At 42.1% G+C, this 20,817-nt stretch overlaps 1 protein-coding gene across 7 annotated transcripts in view; it reads left to right on the forward strand.

The window, feature by feature from the left end:
• The window catches only part of DISC1 (DISC1 scaffold protein), a 311,857-nt gene that overhangs the window by 946 nt on the left and 290,094 nt on the right, over positions 1-20,817 (forward strand). The gene's annotated exons all lie outside the window — the stretch shown is intronic.

Raw genomic sequence — 20,817 nt, forward strand, 5'->3', positions numbered from 1 at the left:
GACAGACAAATCACTTGAAAAGTACCCTGTAGCTCTGGTGGTATTTCTCTAACTTCCCTGTCTTCTCCCGCAACAGGTCCCCCCCCCCCCCCACACACTTTACTGCACAAAAATGATGCGAGAAAGTTGCCATATGAGGACTTTATCAGGTCATAATGCCTTAATCAGCTCTTTAAATTATTATCGATAATAATTCCCCAAGCCAGTGAGCCAACTCTCAGGAGAGTCAGGATGCTTGATAGGTTGACCTAGGCAAGTTTGTCCACACAGATAATACTTTTTTTTTTTTTTTTGCAATTTCTTCTTTTAAAAAAAGGAAACTGTAGAGTTTCTTCTTTTGACAAAGAAAAGGGATCAATGTCTCAGTATCAAAAGGGATGTTGTAGAACTGGAAAAAACCACCTAATGGTGCAGTGCGGAAATGACTTGACTAGCAAGCCAGAGGTTACCACTTCGAAACATCTGTATCAGGCAGCAGCGATATAGGAAGATGCTGAAAGACATCATCTCAGACTGCGCGGGAGGAGGCAATGGTACCCCGCCCCCCGTATTCTACGAAAGAACAGGGCTCTGTGGGTGCCAGGAGTCGACACCGACTTGACAGCACACTTTACCTTTAGAACTGGAAAAGGTGCAGAAGAGGGCAACCAAGATGAGCAGGGGCCTAGAGTACCTTTCTTATGAGTCAATACTACAACACCTGGGCCTTTTTAGTTCAGAAGAAAGACAACGGCCATGATAGAGATCTATGAAATTATGCATGGTATGGAGAGAGAAATTTTTTTTGCTTTTCTCACAACACTAGACAGAACCAGGGGTCATCCTATGAAACTGATTGCCAGGAAATTTATGGCCAACAAAAGGAAGCACTTTTTCACACAGTGCATAACTGATCTGTGGAATTCTCTGTGACGGGATGTGGTGATGGCCACCAGCTTGGATGGCTTTAAAAGGAGCTTAAACAAATTCATGGAGGACTGGTCTGATGGCTAGTCTTGATGGCTATAGGCTGCCTTCAGGCTCAGAGGCAGATTGCCTCTAAATACCAGTTGCAAGGGAACAACAGCTGGAGAATGGGCATGCTTCATCTCTTGTTTCTGGGCTTCCCAAAGACATCTGGTGGGCCACACAATGCTGGACTAGATAGTTCTTATGTTCTTAGAGTGTTAAGCATGCAGACATTTTCAATAGCATCTTTGATGCATGTATGTTTCCCCCTCTGGAGCTATTTAAAAGAAAGTAGGGATGTGCCCAAAGTTGCTTCGGTGCCGGTGGGGGTAGTTCTTTAAGGGTAGGGGAGGAAGCACTCACCCCTCCCGCTGCATTTCCCCTGCCGGCGCTCCGTTATTTTCAAGTCCCTCAGGGCGGCAGTGTTCCTCCCTGCCGCCCCATTGTCCTCATTGGCTGGAAGTGGCTGGAAGTACCAATCGCGCTTGTGCCCGTCGAATGTGCACAGCAGACGGGTGTGCACACGTGCACGCATGATCGGTACTTCCGGCCAATGAGGTCGACGAGGCGGCAGGGAGGAACGCTGCCGCCCCGAGGGGCTTGAAAATAATGGAGCGCCGGCAGGGGAAATGCGGCGGGAGGGGTGAGTGCACCCTCCCCCACCCTTAAAGAACTACCCCCACCGGCGCCAAAGCACCAAAATGATCCCCGGAGTCGAAATGTTTCAGAGGCCTTTATAATGGCCTCCGAAACGTTTCGGGCTCAAACCTAAAAGAAAGTGTAAAAGTAGCCATGGGGCCCTAATTGGGTTGGGGCTGGGGGTGAAGTGGTTTAGCCCTATCACTTTGCAGCAGTTTCTGATTGAAATCCCGCCCCCCCAAAGGCTGAAGTTAGTTCAGCAGGGGAAAACATATTGATACCATGCAGGGTCTGCGATAAAGTGCTTGGCATTTTTTGGTTTTGGCATGGCTTGAGGTGTACTCTCTATGTCATTCTCAAAAGTTCAGGAACACTGAGAAAAAGATACCGGGATTGGCACAATGCTGTACCCTTGTTTGCCGTAACTCTCGAGGCCTATGCAGTTGTCATCTGCATGGAGAACCACCAAGGGGGAAGGGTGGAATGGGAGTGTGCCAGCAAGCCACATTCCTGTGCTACCATCTCAGTGGCCATGCCCCCTGGGCATACCCATGATCAGCATTTGTCTGCAGAGGAAAGCACTGAATGTAGGGAAACACCTTCAGCAGATGCTTCCATAGATAAGTGTTGAATTTAGGGATGCCTAGTTGTGTGACCAGTGGTATGGCTAGCTGGCACTCTCCTGTCACCCGCCACCTGCCACACACATACATTGGCTCGCCACAGTAATTTCTGCATAGGACTTTAGATAGAAAGGAATATTGTCATGGAAAGGCCAGAAGAGAACTTTGGCTGGAAAATGTTCTGCTGAGCATGTAAAATTCCTTGGGGAAATTAAGAAAAGCAAGACATGCTGGTTTATGTTGTTCTTTATGTGTTTCATGTACAGTAGCCGGTGCATTTCTGACCTTTAATGAAAATATAGATTAGTTCATTGTATATGTTGCGATAACCAATGCTTTTAGTGTCGGCTGGGAACTACATAATGTTCAACACAAAATTTTTGCTATATGCTAATTGGACAAGGGATGCTGTAAATGGTTACCAAATTCATTAGCTCCTCATCAAAGACGCTTGAGAAAACTTAGCAGTCATGGGATAAGGGGACAAGTACATGTGTGGATTGGTAACTGGTTGAAAGACTGGAAACGGGGTGGAGAGTTTTCACAATGGAGGGAGGGAAGTAAGAAGTGGAGTGCCCCAGGGATTCTGTACTCAGACGAGTGCTTTTAAATTTATTCATAAATGATCTAGAAGTTGGGATAAGCAGTGATGTGGCCGAATTTGCAGATGTCACCAAATTATTTAGGGTGGTGAAATCCAAAACAGATTGTGAGGAGCTCCAAAAGGATCTCTCCAAATTCGGGGGAGTGGGCGACAAAATGGCAAATGTGGTTCAATGTTGGCAAGTGTAAAGTGATACATATTGGGGCAAAAAGCCCCAACTTCACATATATGCTGATGGGATCTGAGCTGTCGGTGACTGACCAGGAGAGGGATCTTGGGGTCATGGTGGAAAGTTCGTTGAAAGTGTCGACTCAATGTGCAGCAGCTGTGAAAAAGGCCAATTCCTTGCTAGGGATTATTGGGAAGGGGATTGAAAATAAAATTGCTAATATTATAATGCCCTTATACAAAACGATGGTGTGGCTATACTTGGAGTACTGCGTACAGTTCTGGTCACCATCAGAGGTGCACATAGGTAATTTTGGAGCCTGAACCTAAAGGCCTTTGGAGGTCCCCCTCCTCCAGCAAATTAAGCATCATCATGCTTAGCCAGGCAACCACACCACCTGGGACAGACTAAAGAGGATTTGTGGGGCCCTAGGGGCTGTGGAGGCCCTGGACTTTGGCCCGGCAGTCCAGGGGTAAGAGTGCCTCTGGTCACCATACCTAAAGAAAAACATTGTAGAACTGGAAAAGGTGCAGAAGGGCAATCAAGGTGATCAGGGGCCTAGAGCACCTTCCTTATGAGGCAGGGCTACAACACATGGGACTTTTTCATTTAGAAAGAAGACGACTGCGAGGAGACGTGATAGAGGTGTATAAACTTATGCATGGAGTAGAGAGTGCAGACAGAGAGATTTTTCTCCCCCTATCACAACACTAGAACCATGGCTCATCCCATGAAACTGAAGGCCAGGAAATTTAGGACCGACAAAAGGAAAAGATAATCAATTTGTAGAATTCTCTGCCACAAGATGTGGTAACAGCCAACGACCCGGGTGGCCTTAAGGGCTGTTTGGATAACTTCATGGAAGACAGATCTATCAACGGCTACTAGTCTGAGGGCTATAGGCCACCTCTAGCCTCAGAGGCAGGATGCCTCTGAATACCAGTTGCAGAGGAGTAAGGAGAGAGGGCATGCTTCCAGCTCCTGCCTGTGGGCTTCTCAATGACATCTGGTGGGCTACTGTGTGAAACAGGATGCTGGACTAGATGGGCCTTGGACTTGATCCAGCAGGGCTGTTCTTATGTTTTTATTAGATTTTTCCAAAAGTGATGTCTGGTATATGTAAATTTAGTCCTGGTGTTCCTGCTTCTGATATGTGTCTGATGTTACTCTCATTGCAAGTTTCCTGTTTAGGTGTTAATCATGGCCATTTCTGAAATTTTGAATTTTCTTTCCCCCCCTCACATTTTATACCTTTGAATGCTAACCTGCAGATTACTAATTATGTGAATATGTCCTTGAGGGAGTTATCTCACATAACTCTGTGTGGTCATTTCTAGCACTGAAATAGTTACTCTTGCTTCTCTAGTCAGGGTAATTAGACATCCTAGAAGATCAATATGAGAGAGATCAGTATAAACATATACTAAAAAAGGCCATGACAAAGTATTTTCACATACATGAAATTATTCATGGGACACAATCCAACACAGAGTCTAATGGGCTTAGTGCTTTGAAATCAATGGATTTAGAAACATTTAATTGTTGGATTGTGGCCATGAAATACAGTGAAATCACAATGTCCATGCTAAAATCACCTTTTCTCTTCATGCCTTTCCTGTACTTCCTCCCTGCCACCATGAATTGGAGAAGTGCCTTTGGTTTCCTTTTTTGTTTTCTGGTACTTGATTTGATATTTATCATTGTAATCTAATGTGGAAGGGATGCCTTGGATTATATAGCTCTCTTCCTCAATAGTGCTTTTCATAATATTATTTCTGGCAAGTTGTGCAGCTAAGTAGTGGAGAAGGGAGTTCCCTCCTAAAACCTGCATTTCTTTTCTGTCTTCTTTCAACCTACTTTATATTACCTAGGCATGAGCCAGACTATGTTCACTGATTTGGAACACAGAGTAGCTTAAAAGAATCTTTTTGTGGGAGTTGTTTAGACATTTTGAAAGCTTTCCCACCTCACACATTTCTCCTAAGGCGTGGCTTGCAAATGGGAAAAAAAACCCCTAATGTTTTAGACTGGTGATTGGCTGCATGGACATGCTGTGGTGTGAATAAAGATTAAATGACTTGCACAAGATACTATACAAATTATAAAAGTGTTGGTGTGAAACATTTTGATCTTTCCCTTCCTTGCCTCTCTAACTCTTGTGCTGTATAAAACCATATGCTTTATCTGAAGATATTCACCAGCTGGAAGTCATGTTTGCTTATTCCTACAGAGGGCATTCTAACCTCACAATAATTCTGGTTACTGTCTTCTTTTCAGTCCTAGGTGTCTGGGACATTTATTGTGTGTCTGAGTGGAGAAGAATTTTTTAAAATCACATTTCTTACCTATTCTGAGCAAAACCAAAATGAAATTCTTATTTAAGAGCATTTTGAAGCAGTCACAGCAGACCGTAACTCAAATCTTCTCAAAACAAAAGTGTTAGCACTTTTACACATCTTCCTGTTTCTATAGTCATGTGAACTGTGCTTGCCAAGAGAGGAATTCTTTAAATAGTGGAGTCTTTGCAATCCTTTTTAAACCTTCTTTGGGTGTTCCTTTTTCACGTTCATTCATAGTTCCCACAAGAGTCAAAAGGCTTTCAGTTCCAAGATAATGCCTACACTGTTCCAGTTGAATTGGGGGGTGGGGGGACCTCTGTCAATAGATCTCTTTGTCTCAGCAGTGGAAGAAGCCCCAGGAAGTCCTTAAGCCAGACAGATACTTTATTAAATCTCCATCACCCTATCAAATGCCCAGCCCAGTAAAAGGGCATTATGCCTTGTTTCTCTGAACACTCTTCATAACAAAATATTGCCTAAGTGAAGAATCTTATTTAAATCAGTGATTAATAGAACAATCTTATGCATGCATAGTCAAAATAAAGAATTGCTGAGATCAAGGGGTTTATCCCAAGTAAAATAAATGTCTGTAAGGAAGGCCTGCTCAATGGATCCTTCCACTCAGTTTTTCACAGTGGAATAATTGGAAAAGAACCTACATATACAGGTTTCAGCTCACATTAAAAGTTATACACAAAGGTATGTGAGTCAGAGACTCGTGCTCTCTGCAGCATCTATAACCTTCATGCCTGCCCATGTGTGACCCATCACATTCTGAAATCCATTTAGTATTCCATACTTTGTGCACGAATTAAGATTCATGCACTGATTCGAAGGGCAGTTCAGGCACCTTTTAAAAGTGAGGAGAGCAGGTCCATATCTTCTTCTCTGCTGCTCCACTTCCTGCTGCAGTGGCATGTCCCCCAGCACTCCTCACGCAGCAGCACTCACATGGCCTCCATACATTTGCAGCCATTTGCGTAGTAAGCAACCATGCTCAATTCATGCACATCCCTACTTGATATTCTTATTTGCATACCAGCTTACAGGAATGAACAAGCAAGAGGTAGGAAAGCAACTACCAAGTATTATACAGTACAAGTAACTGGAGTTGCCAAATGCCAAGGTCTGACTATTAGTGTTCAGGATATTGCAGTTACTGCGGTCATGCAAACCAAGTGCATTGATTTAAATCAAGGAGATTTTTTTTAAAAAAATGATTTAAATCACCAAAAAAGTCTGGCTGACATCCTGACCAATGCAGCTGTTACAACAGGAGAAGTACTGGTGCTTCTGAAATGTTCAACCAACACAGCTCCATTGCTGCCTCAGTGGTGGAGGTAAATTTCAACATTCTCCCCGTTCACTTTGTGCCACCCAAAAAATATGCCCCTGAGGATCACAAAGCCCTCAGGCAATACTTTCTGGTGACACAGAAAGCTCAGGTCTCGGGGGAAATTCCAACACACTAGTGCAACATTAGCCCGGAACTCTTCAGAAGCACTGGTTTTGTGCTGTCAGGATGTATAGTTAGTCAGGTTGTCAGCCACTGATTTTAAATCACTGATTTAAAAAGTTTATTATTTGAGATTCATAGATGTAGACTTCAGATTGCAGAGAAGGATATAAGCATGATGGTGGAGTGTGTACAAGCCTGAGGCTCACTCCAGTGCCCTGTCATATGTGAACTGACCCTGAGTTACTCTGGAGTAAGGGTTACATAAGAGGGTTGAAGTGTAGCTGACATTGCTCCTTTACTGGGAGACATATCTTCCTTCTGATTCCTCTTTAGATCACTGATTGAAATCAAAGTGTTGCAATTTAAAAAAAATAATTGAAAAGCTAATTCAAAACTGGAATGCTGAGAAAAATGTTCAGCACTTTTTGTATTTGGTCTGTTTTTGTATTTTGGTCTACATCTGATCTTGAAGCTTCACTTAATCAAATGTTTATCAAACACAATATATTGTTTGGTCCATATAAAGGTATTACCAATATCTTCTAGTGTTTTTCTGATTATAGAAACTAATTGTAAAGCTGAGCAATATTCGGACAGGTGTACATGGCTCAAAAGACAGACAAATTTGTTTGGTATCTGAACTGTCTGCTACCTTGGAGCAAGAGGTTCCAGCTGGTGTTCGATGCTGACTAGCTGTTTGTGTTGACTGGCAACAGCTACTCTGCACTAAACCTGTGGAAAATACATGCCCTCAGGGCCAGGAGAGCTCTGTCTCAGCTGGGATTAAACTATATTCTGTCAAGTCTCGTATGCAACTGCTGTATGGGACGCAAATTGGGCCTTACACTGAACCCACAAAACTAGAAGCAGAATTTCTAAGGAGTTTATTCTAAATCCCATGTTGTGTTCCAAGTGCTGCACTTCGACTGGAGGTGGATTTAAGAACTGCTGGATAAGGCTGGAGGCCCATCAGCATCCTGTTTCACACAGTGATCCACCAGATGCCTCTGGGAAACCCCTAGGCAAAAGCTGAGGGCATGCCTTCTCTCCTGCTATTACTCCCCTGCAACTTGCCCCTGATGCTGGAGGTGGCCTAGAGCTCTCAGACTAGTAGCTGTTGATCGATCTGTCCTCCATGAATTTATCTAAACCCCTCTTAAAGCTATCCAGGCTGTTGGCTGTCACCACATTTTGTGGCAGAGAATTCCATGGGTTAATTATGCGTTGTGTGAAAAATCACTTCCTTTTGTTGGTCCTAAATATTTTGGCAATCAGTTTCATGGGATAACTCCTGGTTCTAGTGTTGTGTGAGAGGGAGAACAATTTCTCTCTATCAACTTTCTCCACACCAGGTATGATTTTATAGACCTTTTTTCTAAATTAAAAGGCCCCAGATATTGTAGCCTTGCCTCGTAATAAAGGTGCTCTAGGCCCCTGATCATCTTGGTTGCCCTCTTCTGCACTTTTCCCAGTTCTACGATATCCTTCTTAAGATACGGTGATAAGAACTGTACACAGTACTCCAAATGTGACCACACCTTACATTTGTATAAGGGCATTATAATACTGTATTCACACTTTTATTTTCAATCCCTTTCTTAATAATCCCTAGCATAGAATTTGCCTTTTTCACAGCTGCTGTGTACTGAGTCAACACTTTTAATAAGCTATCTATCACAACCCTAAGAACTCCTGGTCAGTCACTGACAGCTCAAGACCCCATCAGTGTATATGTGTGGTTGGGTTTTTTTGCCCCATTATGCATCGCTTGACACTTGCTAACATTGAATCACATTTGCCATTCTGTTGCCCACTCCCCCCATTTAGAGAGTTCCTTTTGGAGCACCTCACAATCTGTTTTGGATTTCACTACCCTAAATTGTTTAGTATTGCTCTTAGAGAGCGCCTTCTTTTACATGATCCCCACCGCACGTTAAGGTCATCTGGGGAGGTCCGTATCCAGTTACCACCAGTTCGTTTGGTGGTGACTCAGAAGCGGGCCTTCTCTGTAGTTGCTCCTGGGCTGTGGAATGCACTCCCAGCAGAAATTCGTAATCTTAATTCTTTACTGACCTTCAAGAGAGCCCTTAAAACCCATCTGTTTGTCCTGGCCTTTCAGGGTTTTTAATTAGTTTTAATTGTTTTAATGTTAACCTGGTTTTCAGGTTTTAATTGTTTTGATAGTTTAATTGTTTATTAAGATGTTTTTAAATTGGTGTTTGTATTTCTGTTTTAATTGCTTTTAATGATTTCTGTTTTTTAATTGTAAACCGCGCTGAGCCAGCTTGGAAGGACAGTATAAAAATCAAATTAATTAATTAATTAATTAATTAAATAGTATCGTCTGCAAATTTGGCCACCTCGCTGCTTACTCCAACTTCTAGGTCATTTATGAATAAATTAAAAAGCACTGGTCGCAGTACCAATCCCTGGGGGACCCCACTTCTTACTTCCCTCCATTGTGAAAACTCAGTTTATACCTACCCTGTTAGGGATGAGCGGACCGGTCCAGCGGTCCGGTCCGGGGTTTCGGGGTCGAACCAAACCACCACCCCCGGTTCTGTCGGACCGGAACCGGACTGCCGGGTCCGGTCTGGCCAGACCGCAAATTTTCTTTATTTTTTTAAAAAATTAAAGTATATTTAAAATACCTTTAACCCTTCAGGGGGCTTGCTGAGGCCGTGGGGTGTGTGTGTGTCCACGCGGGTTCCCTCTCCCCTCTTTTGAGCTATGTAAAAGCCAGTTTAGTGATTAGACAACAAATGATTAGGTTTGTGATTAGACAAACGATATGGGATGGCAAACAAATTTAAGTCATGTACCAAGAACTGTTATCCTAGAAAATTGAACTACAAATATCAGTCCTGCCAGGTATCTCAGCATGATAACTGTGCCGAAATATCGTGGAGCATTATCACTAGCTCATCTTGACGTGGTATATAAGGCAGTGCTTGAGGGAAGATGTAAGAAAGTGCTGTATGCTGAGCGTCATTGCCCATGTAACACAGAAAGCACCAAGACAACTGCCCATGTACTGCTCTATTGTAACTATTCTAGAGATATTCGCAATTATTTTCTCCTTCTTTTTTGAAAGATTGCCCAGGATGCTTGGCCAGTTTTTGTGTGAATTTTCTTTTATCAGATGAAAATGTTTTAATACATTTAAATGCTGCTAGGTTTTGTGCAATGGCAAGCAAAGTGTGTCACAAAATGACCACTTCACTTGATTATCAAACATTATGAGATCATTTTATGTAGGCATAGGTTGTTTTTTGTTTACCTTGGGTAATTTCTCTTGTGCTTAGATTCAATTTTCTGAGGGGTTATTAATTAATTGGTGGTAATTTGTAATTGTTTGTTCTGGTCGTTGACCGAAATAAAGATTCATTCGTTAATTCAGATACCCTCAGTTAACCTATGAAAGTGAAGAGAAGTGACTTCTGTCATTTCTGGTGGTGTCATGGCAGGACATCTGCTCACTTGTCTCCAAATGAGTATATTTGAAGCCTATTCTCAAGACACATTCAAATATTTGGATAATTGAGGTTTGCAATGGGCTTGTAATCTGCTAAAAGAAGACTCCTGCCTCTCTACTCTGCACAAGAATGTTTCTAATTCTACATCCCTTCCAAGGAACCATCAGAGGCAGGGAATAATGGCATAGGCAAAAAAGGATCCAGTTCCCACTTGTGGCCAGGCAGCCTTCCAGTGTCCCCTCTAACAGGGATTCCCAGATGTTGACTACAACTCCCAGAATCCTCAGCTGCAATGGCTTTTGCTTGGGGGTCATGGGAGTTGTAGTCAACAGCATCTGGGAATCCCTGTTAGAGGGAACTCTGCAGCCTTCTGGAGATCCTGCTGAAGTCTCTGCAGGGCCCAGGCTACAGCCTTAGAGGGAATGGGTCTGTCTGAGAATAGGGAGTTCATGATAGGTGGCTAGATGTTGGTGCTGCCAAAGATCAATGCCAAGATAACCCTTCAGCAGTGCTCTTTAGCAGTGTCAGAGACAGGAATGCAAGGGGATGTGAATTTAAATGTTTTAGTGTAGTGTGCGGGGGGAAAGGCTTTTAAAAAAACCTATACATGCTTAAAAACCTAATGTGTGAAGTGGCTCCCAGGCACAAGGAATGAATATGTAGGCTTTCAGTTTACATCTAGATATGAAGACCCAAACCAAAGCCCTTTACTCTTGTTGCAGCTTGTCTTATCCACTTGCATTAGCTTTGTCAGCTCATGGCTCTGTGTGGCTCATGTTGTCTGCTGCTTTTGCAGTTTATGAGAAACCAAGCCAGGGACAATCTTGAGCTACTTCTCCTTTGATGACATTGCAGCAAGACTGCCACTTCCTTTTTGTGATGCAAACCAGCAATTTGTCTGTCATGGGTTCCAGATATGGGTTTTGTTGTTCTCCAGTTTGAGTCCGTTTGATCTCTGTGCTCTTCTTTGTTTCTTAAAATGTCATCCCATGTTTTTGTTTCTTGTTATAGGAGGTCAGCTTTTTTCACAGCTAAGTGACAACAGCTAGCATACACATGATCTACAGCCTCCACTTCAGGCAAAGTTGCTTCTTTCCTAGAGAGAAACGTTTTGCGACTGTCATACTGAGTGCGCTTTGGAAATACAGAGAATATTTTCCTCTGTTTTTACTGAGTTGCCATTTCTGAACTGAACAGAATGTGCTATTTTGTCTATAGTTCCATCATTTGACCTCTCTATGGGTGTCTGCATCAAGCAGTTTTGACATAACCTTTGTATTATGTGTTTAGACATACATAGCTTGCTTTATTGTGTGCACAAAGTACATCTTCATGCTTTATGTGTGCTCTCAGTTAATGAACGATTGTAACTGTTTTTGATTTTATATATGTGGCTTTTGCTCTTAAGCCAATTGTTATCTGTAGCAATCCCACTTTGTTTCTTTTAATTAGAGGCATCTGTGGATACAAATGCTTTCTCCTAGGTCAGTGAGTCCTATGTCATGGCTGGGTGTTTAATTCAAAGTGGTAGTAGCGTGGGTCACCACACTGTTGTGTATTGGTGGAGCCAAGGTAGGAATGCTAAAAGAGGAAGTGTCTTTTGGGGCAGATCATGATGGTGGGATTGACAAGCTAGCAAAGTATCACATTTGTAGCTGAGTCCTGCATGCCATTTTCTGCTTTCTAAAAATTGTTCCAGCATTTTCACATCCCGTACAGTAATTAGCAGTTTTTACATGACATTCATTAATTACATGTAGACATGTAGCATTAGATCTGGGGTTCATTCACACATTATCTTTTCATGGGAACTGTTGCAGGCATGACTCCTGTGAATATTTATTGTGGCAGAGAATCTGTATGGAAAGGTCCACTCAAGGAGGCATTGAAGTTGATAAAATGAATACTTTGTGTACCAACCAATTCTCTTAGATAGGTTTCTGTGAGGAAGTCACCTTAAATGGCGCAGTGGGGAAATGCTTGACTAACAAGCAGAAGGTTGCCGGTTCAAATCCCCACTGGTACTATATTGGGCAGCAGTGATATAGGAAGATGCTGAAAGGCATCATCTCATACTTCGCAGGAGGAGGCAATGGGAAACCCCTCCTGTATTCTGCCAAAGAAAACCGCAGGGCTCTGTGGGCACCAGGAGTTGAAATTGACTTGACGGCACACTTTACCTTTACTTTACCATAAGGAAAAAACTGTGGAACAATGTTTGTGGGAGGGCGGGTGGAGGGAATGTAAAGCCTTTATATTTAAAACAATTTAAATTGTGTTAATTCTTTACACTGATCTATTCAGAAGCTTGAAAGAATAGCAAGGAACATAGGAATTGAACACAATGGAGCAGGCTTTGGAGGTTCTGAGTGAAAGTCTATCCAGGCAGCAAATGTAGTAGGAAGCAAAGATGCCACAGCAGGCTAGGAAATATGATAGTATCACAGGAAATAAAATATGGGTGCCAGGATCCCAGATGCAGAGCCAGTGAGAAAGAGAGACTGTGCACCATTGCTCAGCCTCAGAATTAATGCGGTCAGTGCAAGGAGTCACTCTATTACATGCAGAGTAATAATAGTAGAGTGTACTTCGCAATGGATGCAAAATGCATTATTGCACTCATTGCAACTTACCTCCACATACCTGGAAATATTGAGCACAGCTTCTGGATTTGTGATATGGCTTCCAGGCAGACTTGATCCTCAATTATGCTAATTGTAGAAAGTAATCACTGACTTTGTTCACAGACAAGGGCCCTACAACTGAGAAAAACAAGATACTTATTTGTATCAAGATATCAGGGGAAAATAATGGGACAGCAGCAAGCAGGCTGCTGTTTGAAGCTACCTGCAGGAGGTGGCTCTCAGGAAAAGGCCTGGATAGGCACTGGGTCATATATGGATTAAAAAAACCCTACACACCCTCTCAATATTTCTGGCAGCTGGAACACCTGTGAGGTAGAAGCAAGCAGGTGGCAGAATAGGTTGGATGTCATGGTGTTGCACTGGGGAAACTAGTACATGACAGGAAGAAAGGCTGAATTTCCACTGGAGGAGTAGTAGTTGTTGTTTTACCAGCTGATGAGCACCAGGATCAGGCAGACAGTTGGTTTGGGGGCCAGAACATGTGCAGCCCTGGCTAGAACTTCAGGCACACTCTGTAACTTTAGAAACTGATTCACTGCATGGAACTTCAGAATAATTGGACATTGTACAGAAACTTCTGTCAGAGTTTGTGGTCCATTGTGGACAGAAGTCAGTTGCTTAGCTGCCATTTTTCTAGGTTAGTAAATTGTTGAAGGTTTAATCATGCTGACTCTGAGCTGGTCAATGGCCACCTGTCCTTTAGTTTGTTTTGTAAGGTGATATTGGCAAGTTCTTACAGTCTCAAAATGGATAAGAATCATTCTGATTTGAAGGTATATCCAAAGTCAAAGTCACACTGGTCAAAATGGTGAATTCTGTAACTTATCTTTCAGGATGTTTTAGGAGCAACTTCACATATTTCTCTGTATCTAACTATAAGTTAATTTCCCTATCCAGCTCTCATAAGTAGTTTACTGGAGTAATCACACCACACTTTAGATGGATGTGTGTGGTATTTTTGGAGAAAGGAATCTATGCACATTTATTCAAATATCAAGGCTTTGGGCCGCTGAGCATTTCTTCTGTGGATTATGCCATATGTGAACCAAAGTATTTTAAACCTTCAGCTGATATGCCAACTGTGACCTTACCTGGATAGAGATAGCTTGGCCACAGTTACTCATGCTCTGGTAACCTCTTGCTTAGATTGCATTGTATGTGGGGCTACCTTTTGAAAATGGTCCAGAAACTGCAGCTGGTACAAAATAGGGCTGCAAGATTATCAACTGGGACTGGATATTTTGATCATATTACGCCAGTGCGTCATCAGCTGCACTGGCTCCCAGTCCATTTCTAGGCCCAATTCAAAGTGCTGTTTTTCACCTTTAAAGCCTTAAATGGCTTGGGACTGGGTTACCTGAGAGAGCGCCTTGCCCCATATGTCCCGACTCGGACCTGAGAATCTTCTTCGGAGGCCCTGCTCAGAGTGCTCCTGCCAAAGGAGGTGAGATGGGTGGGAATGAGGGAGAGGGTCTTTGGCTGCAACGCATTTTTGGAATAGCCTCCCCAGTGAGGTTTACCTGGCTTCATCTCTTTGTTCTTTTAGATGCCAGGTAAAGACCCATTTTGTGCACTCAAGCTTTTAAAATTTGATTTTTAAAAAACTGACTTTTAAAAAAAGTTTTGAAATTGTTTTGTATTTGTGTGTGTGTTGTGATTTCATGTGTTATGTGTTTTTACTTGATATTTTAATCTTTTGTTGTGAGAACAATTTGTTATGTATGGGGCAGCTAACAAACAGTGTTTATTATTATTTATTAAAGAGTAATTAATATAAGTTAAATGATTTGGAATACACATCCTTTTCTCATTCCCCCATTCCCATCGTTAAGTTTGGGGTAACTTGAACTGATTCCATCACATTATTTTTATGGATGACACTGTAGAGTATTTTTTAATAAACATCCTGGGAGAGCCAAAGTGGTATCATCTTGGTAGCCAGAAATCTGCTGCAAAGTTTGAGAGTATCTGGAATCTGAATCTTTATTAAATTAATCTGCTAAACTTTAGACCTATCTGACTTATTGCCCTTGGTGAAATGGTGGCTGCTGTGTTGTCTTATTCTCATTATGTGCAATCACTTTTGAGTTGCTAAGAGAAAATTACTTTCTATTTCAGTAAACTCAATTCTGGTTCCAAATGGACTGTGTGTCAGATGCTTAATTTGCAATATATTCCCTTGGTGAAATTAAAAATTCAAATAGTTGAGCTGGAACACTCAAACTGTGCTTGCCTCTCAAATTGGCTGCTGTCAGTGTGCTGTCATGCTGCCCTTTATTTGCCTGATGAGTCTTATACTGATGCACTCGCCAGGTGTTTTGACAGGACAAGGGGGTGGAGATAGGGCCAAAGATTTGTCACTCAACAGATAGAAGAAGATAAATAAAATGTGACTTATTAAATACTCCCTAAGAGGAAACAAACATACAAGCCCATCACTTTTACCTAGCCTATTAGACAGGGTTCCTCCCCGCCCCCCGCCCCCGGTAATGTTACCACTTAAAATATTGTTAAAAGTCCATTTTGAGTTTCAACAACATTAATTGTCCAGACCCTATACAATTTGACTCTGTGCAGATTTGAATTAGCCTAACTAAACTGTCTTGAAATAAATTAAAGTGCATATTTTTCAGGTCATTTTCTGCCTGGGTCTGCCACTGGCATATGAAGATGAATCATTTGGTGGAGGACAAGTAAAAGATGGAGATTCTTCATTTGGTTTTGTTAGGTTTATGCAACTGAGCAGAATGGTGTATCTATACTGTATTGAAAAATTAGGTGAAATAACTACTGTATTATGTACAGAGTTGGTCTTCTAATTGTGTGGAGCCATGTCTAAGGTAGATGGTGGAACCCCCTTGACACATTATTTAAGTAAGTGCTGTTATTTATTTAGTGCCTGTTTTAATAAGGTCAAAGATGTGGACCTTGACATTCAGAAGCAAGGACTGAAGTTTTCTTCCTTAATGAGGCCCCTACTTCTGTCAGTTTACCTGTATGTCTTCTGTATTTAGTTCTTCTAAACTAGATGTACATTTCTTCTAGACTAGATGTACCCCAGGTTTTTCTGCGACAAGAATCTTTTGTTTAAAAATAAGAGCAACTGTCAGCTCTTTATCTTATGAGAGATGAGGAAGGGGCTCTGTATGGCACATCTGCTGTATCACACATACAGTAGTTCTACATGTGTGGGTATACATCTTCTCTTCGTTCTCCCTACCCCACCCCCCCTTACATTTTTATGACTCTGCCTCTGAGGAAGCAACTATTTTTCCATCTTTGTCTGCTGCTTGGGTTTGCCGGGTCGGACTCTTCTGTGATGGTGGAAGGTCTTTCTTGGGTGTGAGAACATGCGGTGGAAACTTCGTAGGGAGAAGTGCACTTGTGTTTGTCGATACATACTGTATCATTGTGATTTGGTTGTGTCTAACTATAAATTTCAAATGCACAACGGTGTATATTTTGAAAAGTAAGTTAAAATATGTAAACATCCTTGTTCCTGGCCGTTGGTGCCTCTCTGTGGATGAGGAGCTGGCTCTGCCCTTGCTTTCTTTTCTCTCGGCATTCCATCCATTCACCTCTCCTTCCTACTCTAGGCACAAAGGCCCTCCTCTTATTCTGCCTTAACCTTTATTCCCTTTACTGCTGCTGGTTAGGAAGCAGAGGTTTTTCATTCTGCTGGGTGGGGTGGGGAAAGTATATTTTATTTGCTTATTTTTAAATTATGCCCATTTTTTCTACTTGTCAAAGGCACTTGGGGCAGCTTACAGTAAAACACCTTGGCTGCAGATTCTCATCCTTGCACAGCAACTTATGGCAGTCCAAGAAGAGGAAGGAGCCAATCGCTTTGTGTCGATTATGCCTGAGAGGCATGGCCACACTAAGGTGTGCACCTCTTGCAGCACTGGGGACTGTGCCAAATGTTCCATTTGTCTGATAGATAGGATGCGCCTATGGAAAAAGGAAACGGTGGGTGGCCAGTTTAATCGAGCTTTATAATTCAGAGAATTAATAGAAAATAGGGATGGGGTGGTGGGGAGTCAAATAACCCAGCTCTGAACTTAGTTTCTTAGGGCAGAACAGTTGAGAGGTGGGAGATCCATAATCAGATCTCCCATATTTTCATTGATGGATAAAAGTAAAGACATATAGTTTTGTTGTTTTTTAAAATGAGGATAATACGGAGATGTGTCGGCTCTTCTATGGATTCATTTCCTGAACCAAGGAAAAGCTGTTTTGTTCCATGGTATCATAGGGCCAGGGTGATAGGATATTATAGCATGATCCACAAATGAAGCTCTGGCCAATTGCTGGTGAGCCACCAAATTGTTGCTGGGATGCTTGCAAAGAATGCTGGATTGTATGACCCTTGGGCTGATCAAGTGTGGTACTACTTCTGCTCTGATCATAACACAGTCTGTGTTATGATCATGCAAATGTGCTTTGAAGGAAGAGGGCACATTTGTGTGATCATAACAGATTGTTATGCCTTAACTTTTAGGCATTCTGGATATGCAGACCTGCTTCGCAAATGTAAAAAAGAAAAAAAGAAAAGAGGAAACAACGAAAGACTGAAACCACTGTTTCTAGTATAGGATCTCTGAGGGTACAGTCCATTTTAGGATGCATTACATTACCATTTCCCTCCTTCAATATCAGTGCATACACAATAAGCACATATTTTGGTGCATGTATGCTTATGAATTAACCAAGATGTATTTATTTTAAATTTCACCTTTCCTCTAGGAAGCTCAGGATGATGTGTTTAGGTTTTCCAGGTGGTCTCCTATCAGGCACTGATCTCACCCAGAACTGTTGCCTCTGTATCATGCCTAGCACCAGCAGAGGAGGGGGGTGAGTGCTGGTGTAAACACAGAAGCCAGCACTGGACCCCCTTGTATCCAGAATTTCAGAATGTTAATGTAATTCAGAATTCAGTCTTGGCTCTGGAAGCATAATAATTAGCTGGGGAGGGCGGAATCTTTCAAGATACATCCAGAATGTTGCAAAGCAGCTCCTAGTGCAGATGGTCTTTCCTACTCAGGTCCTAGAACTCTGATCCCTTTAGGTACCTAGATGTCAAGCAAGATAAAATGAGTCCACATTAAAAAACCCCGTTTAGCTGGCTTGCTTAAACCAAAACTAATTACAGCAGATGGTTTCTTCTGGGAATAGGAAACTTATGAGCAGGATCTTTTCTCTAGTTAGAGTAATATGAATAACAGGAAGCCACTTGCCAGCTGGTGTTTCTCCTGTTTTCAGTAGTGTCCAGTGTCATTGCCTCTTGAATGTGTACTTTGCTACTGTAGAATACCAGAAGGACATGGTTCAAAGGAACCCGCTCCGCAGGAGCAAAGGATTTTCCAGTCTATCAGATGCTTATATTTCACAGTTATTGGGAACTTATTTCTACATGCTGTTTTATTTATGTATTTCCTTTTTAAAAAAGCATCAAATGGATATTGTTTTAGTTTTTGTAACAGCTGCTTTGTAGCAGCTGTTACTATAGGTGTGCTGACCTGTAGTATATGAATAAAGGAGCATTAGTCAGTTTATTATGCAACACATCCCTACGTTCTACATAAGAGGAGGCAGCCAGGGAGCTTTCCAACCAGAGATTAGTGAACAAAAATTAGCAAACAGGTATAATAGGAGTTTTGCATGGGGTTTAGTGGGGAAGTGTGCAGGAGCCCCTCTTGATCACATGGAGCCCAGCGGGAAGAGAAGGTAAGTACTACTCCCTCTTGTATATTCTCGGAGGGGCGGGGAATAGTTGACAACTTCAATTAATACCTAACTAAACTAAACAAGGTGAAGCTCAGATTCAGAGAGGTACATGGATGAGACCTTCTGGGATGTGATAGAGGGATTCCACTCCCAGGCTGACAGCTCCTCTGCTGCCATGGAAAATGGAGGTCTTGGGGAAAGAGGACATCATTCTGAGGAAGAAAGAAATGCTCCCCTAGAAGGGACCCTTTCTGTGAATGATGAGCCCATATCCTCTAGCACATGGGATACTTCTTCAGGGGGCAGAGGGTGATTTGATCATTAGGGTTATAGAGAAGTGAGTCTGTGACCTGCATGTAGACTGCATCGTGACTTGCCTGCTTGGTGCAAAGGTTGTGATCGCCACGTGGTGTCTAGATAGCCTGTTAGGTAGTGCTGCAGAGGAGTCAGCTGTCATGGTGCATGTCGACACCAACAATGTTGGGAAATGTAGTTGGGAGGTCCTGGAAGCCAAGTTTCGGCTGCTAGGTAGCATATTGAAGTCCAGGACCCCCAAGATAGCATTCTCAGAAATGTTACCTGTTCCACACGCAGGGCCAGTGAGACGGAAGTGCTTGTTGCTAATGAAAGAGAAACATGGTGGAACAGTGAGAACCAGTGGAGCATTGTTATTCCTGGATATAAACTCTATAGAAAGGACAGAGAGGGAAAATTGGAGATGTAGTAGCACTGTATATTAAAGAAAGGATAGAAGCTAATAAACTAGAAAACCTAGGAAGACCAGAGTCCTCCACAGAAACTCTGTGTGTGACAATACAAGGCCTGAAAGGAAATGTGCTACTAGGAACGTGCTATCGTCCTCCTAATCAAAACACTGACAGTGACTGGGAGTTGTAGAAGGAAATTGGGGAAGTGTCAAAGAGAGACAGAGCTGTAATAATGGGTGACTTCAATTACCCACACATAGACTGGGTACATTCACACATTCACACATTATTTAATTTAATTAATTAATTTATTTAACTTGTATGCTGCCCAAACTTTTGTCTCTGGGCGGTTAACAATGTTTCTTCTCTGGGAGGTTAACAATGTTAACAAGTAATAACAAAGAGGTCCAGTTTCTAGATACGCTGAACAACTGTACCCTAGAACATTCAGTCATGGAACCAACCAGAGAGAAGGCGACCGTGGACTTAATCCTGAGTGGTCCATAGGAATTGTTATGAGATGTCAGTGTCATGGAACCTTTAGGGAACAGTGACCATAGTGTGATTAAATTCAGCATACATGCGAGGAGAGAATCGCCAAGGAAATCCAACACTGACACTTTGGACTTCAGAAGAGGAATCTGGTCTAAAATGAGGAGTTTGATGAAAAGAAAACTGAAAGGGAAAATCAAGAGAGTCACCTCACTCCGGAATGCATGGAGTTTATTTAAAACCACAATAATAGAAGCCCAATATACCAAAAAGGAGGAAAGATACTACCAAGTCTTGGAGGATGCCAGCATGGCTAACAAATAAAGTCAAGGAAGCTATAAAGGAGGAGAAGAATTCCTTCAGAAATTGGAATATTTAGCTAAAAGCATCAAGGGGAATAACAAAAACTTATTTAAATACATCAGAAATAGGAAACCGGCCATGCAGGCAGTTGGTCTGTTAGATGATGAGGAAGTGAAAGGGATTATTAAGGAGGATATGGAGATTGCAGAGAAGCTAAATGAGTTCTTTGCATCTGTCTTCGCAGCTGAGGATACTAAGCATACCTGTGCCTGAACTGAGCTTATCAGGGACAGAGGCTAGATGTAATGAGAGATGATGTTCTAAACTGTCTGGAAAAGTTAAAAATAAACAGTTTTCTAGGGCCAGGTGGCATGTACCCAGTAGCCCTTAAAGAACTCAAATGTGACCTCCTTGCATATATGTAACTTATCCCTACAATCAGGCTCTGTACCAGAGTACTGGAAAGTATCCAATGTAACCGCAAATATGAAAAAGGGATCCAAGGGTGATATGGGAAATTACAGGCTGGTTAGCTTAATGTCTGTGCCACGCAAATTAATGAAAAGCATTCTCAAAAATAAAAGTGTTCTTTACAAAGAACTTTGTAAACTGCCCTGAGCCATTTTGGAAGGGCAGTATATAAATCAAATAAATAAATAAAAAATAAATAAATAAAAGTGATCCAG

This window comes from Hemicordylus capensis, chromosome 1 (assembly GCF_027244095.1).
Source record: "Hemicordylus capensis ecotype Gifberg chromosome 1, rHemCap1.1.pri, whole genome shotgun sequence".
Taxonomy (NCBI): Eukaryota; Metazoa; Chordata; class Lepidosauria; order Squamata; family Cordylidae; genus Hemicordylus; species Hemicordylus capensis.